Genomic DNA, 13,707 nt, shown 5'->3' on the forward strand with positions numbered 1-13,707 from the left:
ATTGCAGTTCACTCAGGACAATGCCCAAGTCCCAAAAATGCCCCCAAATTACACTATTTTTCCCTCTCCCTCCTGTCAGTACCTTCAGTGGCCACTGCCTCCACATCAGTGATAAGAGTTCTCCCATTGCTAAGATCACAATAATTCTATAGTAGAATAACAGTAAGTATACTCTAATTCATTATTCATCCCCCAATCCCGAGGATTCTGGGATGGTGGTGACTACTCTGCCTCAAATCGAGAAGGGGCTTAGATCCCATGAGGCAGATGGATGGGATTATCTTACTTGTAGATGCTCTCTGTTCCTTGAGATGGTCATTGTCAATCATCAGTTCCTTGTTAGTTCTTCTGGGTGAATCCAAGGAACTGGAGAGTAGGTGTTGCAAATCTTTTGAGATTCAGGGCCCAAATGGTACATGTAAGCCCAAAGATTTAAGTTTCTTGGACATACACCTATCAACTCTAGTACTAACTGTAGGTTCAAATAGAAGGGACAGAAGAGCCATGTGTAAGGAAACCACCACTGAGTCCAACTCTTTCACAGTGGGAAGTACAAATTCCAAAGTGGGACCACTAGCAGGTGCCAAACGCCTGAGCTGTCTTTCCTGCCTATAGTGTCTGGATGTTTCCAGACACTCAGGAGCCCTGCTATTTGAGGGAATATTCACTTTGGCAGTCAATGAGTTCCTGCTGAGTTGTGCATAAGTGTAACCTCTGGAATAACCTCCCAACTCACTTTGAAGTCTCTTAGCCATATAAACTTTTTCCCCCTTTGGTCTTTACCTTTTTCCCCCTTTGGTCAAGGTCCTTTTCCAGTTGCATTGCTGGTTGGTGCTTGGTAGTAATCCCTCAATGCCAGAGAGGCTTATCCCTGGGAGTCATGTCCCACACTGGGGGGGAAGGTAATGCATTTATATGCTGAGTTAGAGAGAGGCCACATTTGAGCAACAAGGAGGCTCTCAGGAGGTAATGCTTAGTCACCCTATAATATTAGGCTAAGTTTCAATTTTGAAAGTAAAGATTTATAAGTAGAGTCATCACTATCAAAGGCACATCAATGGTCCATTCTCCCTCACTAGTCACTGCCCCTGTACTCAGGGGATTCTTGTTGTCCCATTAGAGAATGTGGCAGAGCTCCCCAGAATGGGAATTCAACATTCCTTTGGTTATTGTGTGAATATCCACCCACTGTGACAATGCCCCATGAATACTTGAACACATTCAGATGCCTTATATACATGCCCCAGGTGAACCTCCTACTGTGCATCCCCCATCTCTGACACCCCACACCAATGATCCTCCCCAGTCACAGCTGTTACCTCTCTGTGATCCAAAACCTATTGAAAATTGAAACCAACAAAATAACTGAATACAGTTAATAGGAAAATGATATAATAATAATAGCTTTAAAAATAAAAAATAAAATACAAAAACATTTTTTAAAAGTTTGAAATAATAGAAAATAAAAATATATAATATTAATAAAAATTTTTGACGTGTCTTTCATCACTGTATGAGCTGTTTTCCTGTATGTACAGTGACATTTTCTTCCATTTATTCCCCCAATGTCTTACTTTTTTCATTTTGTCTTCAAAGAAGTTTTAGGTCACAGTAAAGTCACATACAGAACATAGGGGGATCATATATCCAACATTTTCCCCTTCCCCCCCTTCACCTATTCAAAACATTTTAAATGTGGGTGGTACATATGTTACAACTGATGTACAAATATTGAAACAAATGTACCAACCATGGCCAGTGTTTTACATTATGGTTTACAGTTTGGACCATACACTTTTATTAATTTTGGTGAAACTTAACATGGTCTGTATCCATCATTGCAAGATCATGTAGAACACTTCCATTACCCTCAAAATGCTGCCTGTTCCATCTATTCTATTCCTCCCTCCCTTCCCCTTGGGACCCATGGCAACTGCCAGTCTTTGCCCTTTGCAGGACCAGATTCATAGTTACTTGAAACAATACTGAAGGCTTGATACAAGGGTCTGTTCTCCTCTGTTGGGACATGACCTCAAGAGACTCCTGCCCCCTGCCCCTCTATTTGGGAACATAGCGGGCCTCCCCAGGATGGGAGTCTAACACCTTCTGCTCATGATGTGAGTCTCCACTCACTGATATAACACACTATGTCAGGATGAACACTCATGCACTCCCTAGAAGCCTGCCCCAGTGTTGGAGTCGATGGACCTGAAGGGTATCGGGAATGAAAGACAAAGAGAGATTGGGATCAGGGGTTCCAAGAGCATTGAAGCCTCAAGCTCATCAAACAACTTTATTGTTTACAAGGGGCTCTTTATATACTCCAGTATATGTGTCTACAAGCAGGTCCACAACAGCCTATGTGCCATTAAGCATAAACATTAGCATTAACATAGCATACATGACATTAAGGAGCAACATGTATTAACTATCAGCATTACCTATAGTCTAAGGAATTTAAAAAAATCTTATCTCAAGGTACAAAGTCTAAGTGTTCTATTCATTACAAAAGGTATGAGCTCATCTTTTTTTTTAAAGCTCACTTTTTTCCCCAAATTCTACTCAATTTATTCATTTTTAAAAAAATATTACAATCAAAAATTGTGAGTTCCCCATTCACTCCCACCACCCCCACCCCACCACTCCACCCACAGTAACACTCTCCCCCATCATCATGACACATCCATTGCATCTGGTGAGTACATCTCTGGGCATCGCTGCACCCCATGGCCTGTGGTCCACACCATAGCCCACACTCTCCCATGTTCCATCCAGTGGGCCATGGGAGGACATATAATGTCCAGCAATTGTCCCTGGAGCACCACCCAGGACAACTCCAAGTCCCGAAAATGCCTCCACATCTCATCTCTTCCTCCCATTCCCCACACCCAGCAGCCACCATGGCCACTTTTTCCACAACAATGCCACATTTTCTTGATTATTAACCACAATAGTTCATGAATAGAATATCATTAAGTCCACTCTAATCCTTACTGTATTCCTCCTTCCTGTGGACCTTGGCTTGGTTGTGTCCTTTCTACATATATGTCAAGAGGGGGCTTAGATTCCACATGGATACTGGATGCAATCCTCCTGCTTTCAGTTGTAGGCACTCTAGGCTCCATCATCTTTTCTTTCAGCTTTTAACAGCTTCAGCCCATTTGCTGGGAACTCCCAATCACTGCATTCCTTAGGTTGCAAACATAGTCATGGAGACAGCACTAGCATGGAGACAGCACTCTCTCCTTTAGAAGCCACTGTGCCTCAGTTTCCAACATTTCCCCCTTTTTGTTTTAGTCGAGGTGACTGTGCCTGTCTTAGGTTGCCCTCCTCTGAGAGTCTTACCTATCATTGACTACCGGCCAAGCTCTTTGACTTGGGGAAATTATTGAAGTGCTTTTGCTAGCACCAGATTATTCACATGTTTCATGGCTGTTACACTTTGCAATCTTCTTCGAAAGCATTGTCTGGCACAGGTGAGAATCATGAGCAACAGAACAAATATGATTAGCCCTATTCCTAAAGCTGACAGGAAATGCTGTGATTTCCACCAATTTACTGGATTAAACTTATTGAAATGAGAAATTAAATCATTGAAGATATCCTCATCATCAGCTACATTAATCTGATTAAGAGACATTTCTAATATCTTTTTCTGTAATTCTTCTATTTCTATTGACATATTACCTTTATGACCTATCAAATGATTTTTAATTTTTTCCCAGTCAAACATAGAATTATTGTAAGCAAGTGGAGTAATACAGAAATTTTTTGTTCCAATCACATCTCAATCCTCTAAGTAGATTTAAGTTATATATTTGATCTCCAAGATGTGAAACTGCTGATTCAAGGTCACTAACTCTACTGTTTAGTTCTTCATCAATATGTTCTTGACTATGCCATAAGTCACTAGCATTATTATGCCAATCATGCATGTATTGTTGAATCTGTACTTTCATGTAAAGCTATCATAGTAGTAGCAGAAGCTGTAATGATTCCAATCAGTCCCAAAATGCTTATAATAAGCAGTCCAATGAAGCATTTAGTCCATTTCAAGAATTCTTATGCAGCAGTAATTGACTTTCAGAAGATGACTGCCAAATTTACATCATTCTCACAGGTATCCAGATGCATTTTCTTCTTCTGGTCATGGCTATTGTTTCTCCATCCTGCAAGGCACCATTTTCATAAAACAGTGAATCATTCTTAATAGTTATCTTACCAGTTATGAAAACAAATGGATCTTCAACACAGGCTTTAAAATGATATGTTTAAGGGTCAAATACTGTCCTGTCTTATTTATATTTCCCAGCCATTCATATGGAGGGGCAATTCCAAAAATTATTTCCCACAAATTCTTTTGCAGGTTATGACTATGAGTGCCATTAGTCCAAGGGGCCGGTATCCATTTTCCTTAGTGATGTTAACAGTTCCTGTCACACTAGCATAAGGAGAGAGCACACAGGCCCAAAGTACATAGGCATACACAAGCTGCAAGTTCACAGTTCCAGAATTTGTAAAGTTAATGTGATGCATGGGAGCAATTGAAAAATTTTTATGATTAAAGTTAAATTGCTATAGGTCTCAGTGTAGTATTTTAATCTCTGGCCGTATTTCCACATATCCCCATTTTTGTTTTAGTAAAGTAATGAATAAAGGCTTGTTCCTCTCGAGAACAGGAGAGATCTGATGTCAGTAATTGGAGTAAGCATGAAGGAACTTATGGGGGATGTCTATGAGCTGTTGGTGAGTAACAGGCAGCCGGAACTGCTGGGCTAGGCACCACAAGGTTTGGTACTCACGGTGTTCACCTTTCTGGTGGAACCACTCTGCCTTTTCTCAGGTTTCAGTGGTAGGCCCTGGATCTTCACAAAGGCATCTATGTCAACAGTCCTAAAAGGGATGTTAGAGGAGTGGCAGGGACATGACAGTCACCTGTTATTACTAGCAGGTATCCCAGATGTTTTTTCATAATTTGAGGGTGATTTACAACAGTTCATCATTTCTGTCTTGTTTTTAGTGTTTGCAATCTACCCCTGGATAGGGATGGCAGTCTTTAGAGTGGCCAGACACTATTGGGTTAAGTGTTTCACTTTTAGCAGGACTTCCTTTGCTGCACACAATTGCCTTTTTGTATTGTACTTTTGGTCTCCTTCCAGAATTGTGATTAAAACTCGAGGGTTACTTTCACAATTTTGCTTTTGCCACAAACTCCACCCAAAACCAATATGGTTGCTTGCTACATCCAATTCATAGGCTAAGTTAGTGTCCACAATTTACCTTCCTTTTATTATTTAAAGCATCTTGCTGGAGGTTTTCTTACTTCCATGAAGGACCTTTCCCAATTAATACATACAATGGTTTTAATATTTGAGACTAAGTGAGAGATGAAAGATTTTCAGCATTCCAACAATGTTACAAACTACATTAACATGAGAAAACATTGCATTTTATCAATTACAACAGGTTATAGTTTTGTTTTACCAAATTAAACATCATTGAAGAATTCGACAGAGCAGCAGGGACCCTGCAGCCTGTCCCAATTGTTTGCTTAGTTCAGGCTTTTAAGAGAAGATACTATTATCTCTGATGTTTCTTTTCATTCTGAAAAAGGAATTACTGGTTAACATAATGTCATCAATAGAGTTTCAGCCACTGATTTTATGCAGCTAGATTATTATCATCATGCCAGGTCAGATGGTTGGGCTATGCACACAGCCTTGGAGAAGCACTGCAAAAGTACATTGTTGACTTTTCTACAGGTAGGAGAATGCAGGCTGGCTTGACTTGCCTAAGGAAATACTAAAAAGAAAATCTTACCACATTTTAAAACAAAGTGATAGCAACAAAGCTGGATATTAACTTTTTGCAGCAAACTAGCAATATTTGTGACTGCTGCATACTACAATGTTATTATTTTAATTTATGATAAGAGGTTTTGTGACACATGCCTTTTTATAATAATTAAAACCATAATTAACCACATTATACTTCTGTTTAATATTATGCATACTGAAATATTGGTGAATTTATACATGCTTAAGTATTCATTGGAAACTTTTTACTCATACAACTTTAATTAACAGAGGGTTAAAAAATCCTGTTAATTTTATAACACTTTTAAACACTCTCAACTTATAACGTATTACATTAACTTAACTGTTACTTTAATTTTTCTTTCAAGATAAAAGAACAAATCTCTTGTAATTAGTTTGAAATAAAAAGCTACTTTTCAGAATTTGATTTTTAGAAAGCAGGTTTAAACATTATTTTCCTTTAAAAGAGATAAGATCCTTTCTTCCCTAAACACAGGAAATGATGAGGTTAAAGCACAAGAAGTTGTTTTGATAAAACAGACTCTCTGTATACTGATTATTCAGGATAGAAACTTTCCATAAACTTTCACCAGAACAAACTAATGATTTGAGACACTTTGAAAAAGGACAAAATTTTTAACTTTGCATTAGTATACTATTTGATACAAAACCTTTTAAAATTTTATGGACAGACCCATCAAATTTTACTCTACTTAAATCAAAATTTCTTTTCCACGAACCTTCTATACTTTCAGTATTCATTCAGGTTTTGTCCCACATTTTACTCCTTTCTAATAATCATTTTATCTTAGAACAAAATCATCTCCTGCTTCCTTAACAATAAAAACACATTCCATATATCCTACATACTAAGTTACCAGGCAAACTTCTTACAACATATAATTGCCATCAACACTAAATGAGCTTGTTAAAATAATGAACTTTTCTTCACTTTGAATACTTAGTAGCATGCAATTCCAGAAAGTCCCCTAGAAGCCAGTTTGCAGGGAAGACTGGCCACCAACAAATTTTCCTGTTATAAAATTACCTTTTATTAGTAGTATTATCAATTCAGGTTTTATTTAATAATGACTTTTTGGAATTTCCATTTAAATACCTTAATTTAAATACTGTTTCATTAAACTTCTTATAATTATTTATAACTGTATAGACTATAATTATATTATTTTAAGACAAATTTTACCTTCACAGAACACATTCCCTTATTTAAAGTTACCACAATACCTTCTACAACTTGCCACATGCAAATTAAGTTCCAAGAGTTTATGAAAATTAGCCATTCTATTTTAGGACAAAACACACCTTTTAGGAAAAACTTATTAAATTTCAGTCAGCATTCCCACAAACTTTTAACCTTCTTTAATATTCATTTAAGTTTTACATCCTTCATTTTATCCTGTGAAGAAAAATAAACTTTTCATTTTAATCTAGGCAAGAACCATTTTTTATGAAAAGACTTATAGTAATTTTGTTAATCAAGACTTACAATTTTTATCAGTGTAGAAATCTTATTAACATTTAAAAATTTATGTATTAATATAATAAACTTAAGTATTAATATAAGCACTTATTTAATTTTTGGCCATTTGAATAGAGCTCTTTTTTAAAAAAAAATTTTTACTTATTAATTTATATTACCATCCAGAGATATCAAAATATACACCGACATTGAACAAACAGACACAAAACAATTACAACACATTAACAGAAACATAGTTTACAATTAACTCATAATTCTTACTTTCTTGGTATAGCTGTTTTTAAGTTCTCCGTTATATCACATCTTAGATTTTACTTTTAAAGATTTCTTCTGGAAACCATGTTGCCTGTAACATGCAAGCTTGTGCTTGGAAACATTTTTATTAGTTATCAGCAATCAGTTAAGATAACTTGAGCAGCATAAATGTAGTTAAGTTCTTATTTTGCAGTTTAGACAGACCGTTAACACATTTTTGGATTATTACTCTGTAAGACTATACTGAGACTTGAAGTTCTGGAGTAAACTATAGATTTAAAACTGAAAATTCCTTTTAGACCTTGATAAAAATTTTGTACTAATTTTATTATCTTGGTTAAATGAGCCCAATAAGAATTAGCATGGAAACAAAACAGAACACCAATGTTGCCACGTTTTTCTCTTTTTCCAGTGGCTTAACTCTATTAACCCCCACTAGCCCACAGCTACATTGTCATGTAGACAGCAGCAGGTTTGCAGAGTTGCTGCCAGAATAGTTTCCTTTTCTTAGTTAACACTTTAACAGAGAGTTTTCTTACAAGCCTGATTTCACTAACTAGGATTTTATTTAGTATTTTTACCTGTTTTAAATCTTTCAATAGTTTAAAAGGTTTTGGCTCAGGATGAAACTTGACACCCCTTGCAGATTATTTGTATCTGGTGGCATCACATGTAATGTTATGGGGAAAGCAGATAATAATTGTTTATAAGGCAAAGCATCGGCAACATCTGAAAACATTTCTAACTTAGGTTTAGTAACAGAAGGCAATTCAGTAGGTGCAGAGGGTTGAACTGGATACACAGAAGGTATTTCATTAGGATACTTCACTGAGCTTTTGTTGATGAAAGGGTTAATATCAGGATAAGGGGGAAAACCTGATGGTTCCCCATTCACCTCAAGCTCCTATTCTTGTTCCAATTTACTTTCTTTTATTTCAAATTTACTTATGGGCTTAGAAAATATAGTAATTTCATCTTTCTCTCCTTCTTCAGACTGTAAAGGATCTAAGGCTGCCACTATCTGGTGGCATAAGGCCCATACTGATAATGGAATGAATTCCCCTCTTTGATATGCTCTATGTAGTGCCCTCATTACCTGTTTCCACTGTTTAAGATTTAAAAGATTCTTTAAATCTGCAGTTTTCACTGTGACTCTGACAGTTTTTAAAAGTTTTCAGTACCTGTGAATATTTTTCCCATTTGATTTCCCATACCCTGATGCTAGCAGAAACAAAATTGATTAAAATTCTTACCTTTATTTTCTGACCCAGGTTACCCTATGTTGGACGTCTCAACCTTTCAGGAAGGATTCCTGTTTCTGCATTCTCAATATGACCATGGAAGAATCTCTGCTACAGTAACTACTTCAGGCCCCACATTGGGCGCCAGTTGTCAGAGTCGATGGACCCGAAGGGTATGGGGAATGAAAGACAAAGAGAGATTGGGATCAGGGGTTCCAAGAGCATTGAAGCCTCAAGCTCATCAGACAACTTTATTGTTTACAAGGGGCTCTTTATATACCCCAGTGTCCATGTCTACAAGCAGGTCCACAACAGCCTATGTGCCATTAAGCATAAACATTAGCATTAACATAGCGTGCGTGACATTAAGGAGCAAGACATATTAACTATCAGCATTACCTATAGTCTAAGGAATTAAAAAAAATCTTATCTCAAGGTGTAAAGTCTAAGTGTTCTATTCATTACAAAAAGTATGAGCTCATCTTTTCTTTCAGCCGTTAACAGCTTCAGCCCATTTGCCAGAAACTCCCAATCACTGCATTCCTTAGGTTGCAAGCATAGTCATGGAGACAGCACCAGCATGGAGACAGCATCTCCTTTAGAAACCACTGTGCCTCAGTTTCCAACACCCCAGGTGTGCCCTGTCTGAAATGCCCCCCCACATCCAATGCCCTAAACCAGTAACCCTACCTTGCCCTATTGCCAAATGAGCATTCCCAAAATTGTAGTTTCAATTACATACCCACCAATACCCAGTGTTCACCTGCTCTATCCCCCAACTTTTCTGCCAGTTCCATGGGAAGTCCATCACCCCACACACACCCTACCCACCTGACATACCTGCACTGCCTAAACCAATAATATCACCACACCATTGTCATGTCCCTCCACTGCATAACTACGCACTTCCACATTATCATAGATTTTGCCCATATGGGCATTGGCCCACAGCCTTCTTCTTCCTTTCTATTTCCTAAAAACCAATCTTCCAGACTCTAGCTCTGTGACCCTGCTCAATTTGCTTAATTCATTCAGTGAGGTCATGTAATATTTGTCCTTCACTGCCTGGCTTACTTCATTCAACATAAAGTCTTCAAGATTCACCCATGTTATCCTGTGTGTTAATACTATATCTTTTCTTACAGCTGAGTAATATTCCATTGTATGTATATACCACAATTTGTGTATCCATTCATCTGTTGAAGGGCATTTGGGTTGATTCCAACTTTTGGCAGTAGTGAATAATGGTGCTATGAACATTGGTGCATATGTTTGTTTGTGTCCTTGCTTTCAATTCTTCTGGGTATATACCCAGCAGTGGAGTTGCTGGATCATATTGCAGATCTATACTTGGTTTTCTGAGGAACCACCACACTGTCTTTCACAATAGTTGCACAATTCTACTTTCCCACCAGCAGTGGATGAGGTTTCCCATTCCTCCACATCCTCTCCAACACTTGTAGTTAGCTGCCAGTCCAATGGGTGTAAGATGATAGCTCATTGTAGTTTTGATTTGTATGTCCTTACTAGCTAGTGATGTTGAGAGTCTTTTCATGTACTTTTTAACCATTCATATTTCTTCTTTGGAGAGGTGTCTATTCAAATCACTTCATCATTTGAAAAATGGGTTGCTTGTCTTTTTATTTTTGAGGTGTAGGATTTCTATATATCTATGCAGAATATTAGGACCCTGTCAAATATGTGGTTAACAAATATTTTCTCCCATTGAGTAGGCTGCCTTTTTAGCTTTTTCGTTGTTCAACATTCTTTCTCCTGTTTTTCCTTTTGACCTGCAGAAGTCCTTTTAGTATTTCTGGAAGTGCAAGTTTCTTATTGACAAACTCTCTTCATTTCTGTTTGTCTGTGAATATTTTGAACTCTCCCTCATTTTTTAATACCAGGTTCACCAGATAAAGAATTCTTGGCTGGAAAATTTTTCTTTTAGTACCTTGAGTATGTTGTACTACTGCCTTCTTGCTTTCATGGTTTCAGATGAGAAATCAACACTTAATCTTATCAAGCAGCTTCCCTTGTATGTGATGGATCTTTTTTCTCTTGCTGCTTTCAGTATTCTCTCTTTGTCTTGAGCATTATACAATTTGACAAGTATATGTTTTTGAGTAGCCTGTTAGTATTTATACTGTTTGGTGTGTGCTGCACTTCCTGACTTGTACGGACATGTCACTCAATAGGGTTGGGAAATTTTCAGGCATTATTTCTTCTAACATACCTCTGTCCTCTTTCCCTTCTCTTCTCCCTCTGGGATACCTATAATGCATATGTTTGTGCATTTCATGTTGTCATTCAAATCCCTCAATCCCTGCTGGATTTTTGTATATTTTTATCTATCTATTCTACTATCTGTCTGATTTCAGCTATACTATCTTCCACATCACTTAGTCCTTCCTCTGCCTGTTGAAATCTGCTGTTACTTGGTTCCAGTGTATTTCTTATTTCTTTCATTGTGCCATTCATCACCATCATATTTGTTATCTTACATATGTTTACAATTTCTTCAGTATGTTCTCCCAGTGTCTTCTTACTATCCTTAATCTCTTCCTTCACTTCATTAAGTTGATTCATGATATTTCTTGGTTATCTCTGATTAGTTGTTCCATGTTCTGCATCTCCTCCTGATTTTTAGTTTGTTCATTGGACTGGGCAATGTTTTCCTGTTTCATAGTTAGCTTGTGATTTTTGTTGGTGTCTAGGCATTGGTTTATATTGATGGGTTTATTCAGTTGATTAGCTTCTCATTCTAGAGTTTAATTTTCTTGTTGTTTTTGTGTTTCTGGCAGGGTTTCACTTTGACACTTCATTCTTCATACTCTCTTTCCTTCCTGTTGTCTATGTTCCCGTGTTAAAAAAAATTAGAATTAGAGAAAAGGAAAGAGATAAGAAGAGAAAAAGAATGATAGTAATAATAATAGTAAAATGTACAAGAGGAACCAAACAAGACCTAGGAAAGTGAATAATTAACATAAATAAGAAAGACAGAGGAATAAATATAAAAAAGTGGAATGAAAACAATGAAACAAGGAAAAGAATAGAGAAAAATATATAAAATAAGTTAAGAGGCCAGAATGATGATAAGAGAGGAAAAGAAGAAAAGAAATAAAAGAGTAAACAAGAGAAAATAGAGAAAAAAGAAGAGAGAAATAAAAACAAGAAAAATTGAAGACCAAACAAAATGAGTTGAAATGAAAGAACAACAACAGAAAACAGAAGATAGGAAGATGAAGAAAAGAAATAGCACAGGTAGAAGAAATCGGTAAAAGAAAAAAAAAGGGAAATAAAGAAAGGGGAAACACAGCAAGAAACAAGACAGAAGCAACTAATTTTTAAAAAGGAGAAAGAAAGTGGGAGGGAAAAAAGGTCAAAACACAAACAAACAAATAAAAAACAGCAAGGGAACATAGTCTTCCCTCTTAGGTCCCTAAATAGCTTCTCAGGCTGCCAGTGTTTATCATTCACCCTGCAGCCTGCCCTTTGAAATTTTTAACTGAGTTTTAGCTAGTAAAACAAGAAAAATTTTAAAAGCAACCTTTTTAAAAAAATAAGAGATCCAAGAAAAGTTAATACAAAAGGAGTGTCTATATGTTCCCTGTCATGAAGTATCAGCTGGATGCCTGATCACCCAGTGAATCACTGTTCTAAGAGGTGCCAGTAATTGAACCATGGACTGCATATTTGCAAGAGAGGAACTCCTTCACTGAACTAAACTGTCTCCTAAAGTTAGTTAGCCTTTCAGAAAGCTATTCACCCCCTTTCCCTTGGGCACATTAGATTTCTAGCAGTTTGCCAGTCCTGCTGATTAGATGTCTGTCTGTTCCCACCCCCTCTCTACTCTAATTTCTCTCTTTCCCCAGGCAGCTAGGCATGACAGCCTGTCTGTGAAGATTCTACCTTCCCTCCTCCCATTAGGTTGGGGTCACTTCTGAGATTCAAAGGGGATTCAGCTGGGCAAACTCACTACAAAGAAACTCTCTATCCTCCCAGACTCCTCTTACTCCCAAGGAATCCCCTTCACACTCCATTTCAAGCAGGGAGCCAGCGGCTCCACCTAGGCTCTTTGCCCTGAGGGTGGGGCATATGTGCCATTTCAGTCACAGGGGCAAGCAATTCGTGGTTTTCCTTTGGCTTCTTTATCTTTCCAGTACACTCCTAGATGACTCGGACCACCTTCCCATTCTATGTATATCCAAAGCAGCTCCTTCAGGTAGGTCTCAGTCCTCTTTCTACTCCTTTGTTGTGAGAGGGTCAGACTCTGCCTAACCACCTCAGTACCATTTTCCTGGAGCTTTCAAATTCAATTATCTTAATTTGTTCTGCAAGCCCTTCCTTTCAATTATCTCTCAGAGAACCTTCTTGGGAGCTGTATTACTCAGCCAAAGGGATGCTGGTGCAAAATAACAGACATTGGTTTGATTTTATAAAGGTTATTTATTTGGGGTAGGAGCTTATAGAAACCAGTCCATAAAGCATAAGTTACTTCCCTCACCAGTCTATTTTCATATGCTGGAGCAAGATGGATGCTGACATCTGCAAGGGTTCAGGCTTCCTGGGTTCCTCTCTTCTCAGGGCTTGCTTCTTTCCAGGATTAGGGTTCCTTTCTTCCCAGGGCTCCAGTTTAAGGCTAACTCTGTCCTTTGCCATGTTTTCTATCTGTGAGTCCCCACCCACCTAAGAGTGGGGATTCAGTGCCTTACTGGAATACTAAGTTTACATAATCACTTAATCAAGTAAACCTATGAATCCAACATAATCTAATATTTATTAGATTATATATTATGTAATAAACATAATCCAATATTTCTTTTTGGAATTCATCAATAATATCAAACTGCTACAGGGGCGTACTTGCAGACAACCATTGTTAAGGTATTTCCCTCCA

At 37.6% G+C, this 13,707-nt stretch overlaps 1 protein-coding gene across 1 annotated transcript in view; it reads left to right on the forward strand.

The window, feature by feature from the left end:
* The window catches only part of LOC101436203 (uncharacterized), a 61,040-nt gene extending 49,108 nt beyond the window's left edge, over nt 1–11,932 (forward strand). The window contains exon 8 of the mRNA XM_058308477.2: nt 8,844–11,932. The gene's annotated coding sequence lies outside the window, so the exon portion shown is untranslated. The remainder of the gene's footprint in view (nt 1–8,843) is intronic.
* Nucleotides 11,933–13,707: the final 1,775 nt, after the last annotated feature.

Source organism: Dasypus novemcinctus, chromosome 2, assembly GCF_030445035.2.
Source record: "Dasypus novemcinctus isolate mDasNov1 chromosome 2, mDasNov1.1.hap2, whole genome shotgun sequence".
Lineage (NCBI taxonomy): Eukaryota > Metazoa > Chordata > Mammalia > Cingulata > Dasypodidae > Dasypus > Dasypus novemcinctus.